Source organism: Nerophis ophidion, linkage group LG20 (assembly GCF_033978795.1).
Source record: "Nerophis ophidion isolate RoL-2023_Sa linkage group LG20, RoL_Noph_v1.0, whole genome shotgun sequence".
In the NCBI taxonomy this organism is placed as follows: Eukaryota; Metazoa; Chordata; class Actinopteri; order Syngnathiformes; family Syngnathidae; genus Nerophis; species Nerophis ophidion.
This window is the reverse complement of record NC_084630.1, coordinates 40118690-40119671: the sequence shown is the minus strand read 5'-3', so window position 1 is coordinate 40119671 and position 982 is coordinate 40118690.

Below are 982 nucleotides of genomic sequence, written 5' to 3'. Positions count from 1 at the left end.
ACCATCAGTGGTGGGGGTTCAGGACGTGGGGGGGGGAGGATGCTGTCATCTGTCAAACAAACAAATATAAATTAGTTTAGATTAGATTAGATAGTACTTTATTTATTCAGTCAGGAAAATTACAATTTTCAGCACAATCCCATTCAAGATCAGACAAACATTACAGGGAGACAGAACAGGATCGCTGACGGGTCTGCTGGCTTCCAGCGCCCCTTACAAAAAAGATGAGATACAGGGAAACAGGGGGGGGGGGGGATAGAAGACTAAAATAAAATTAAAAAAAATCGGTCTTAGCCTGGAGAGGGGGTGCAGACTGAGGCCAAGAGAAAAAAACAACTCATAGCCATAGAACACATCCCTCTTCCATGTGTGTAAGAGGGAAACATCAAACTTCAAAGCACACAAAGGACATTAAAGACATTAAAGCAGCAGATACAAGCAGACACTTCTACATACAGCTATGAATAAAAAGTAAAAAAAAAACATATCCACTGTGGTGGCCTCTGCGGTGTTCCACGCCATCGTCCGCTGGGGAGGAGGGAGCATGGCCAGAGACAGGAGCAGACCCAACAAAGCAACCAAGACAGCCGACTCCACTCTCGGCCAGTGTCCAGTCCGCATGGATGAGCGAGGATACGTCCGAGGATACATAGCTAATCCTTTTTTTTACCCCTCTCTCGTTAAAAGGCCTACTGAAACCCACTACTGCCGACCACGCAGTCTAACAATATATACAGTGGGGGCAAAAAAGTATTTAGTCAGCCAGCGATTGTGCAAGTTCTCCCACTTCAAATGATAACAGAGGTCTGTCATTTTCATCATAGGTACACTTCAACTGTGAGAGACAGAATGTGAAAAAAAAATCCAGGAATTCACATTGTAGGAATTTTAAAGAATTTATTTGTAAATTATGGTGGAAAATAAGTATTTGGTCAACCATTTTTTTTTTTTTTTTTTTTTTTCTCCCTTGGCCTCAGTCTGC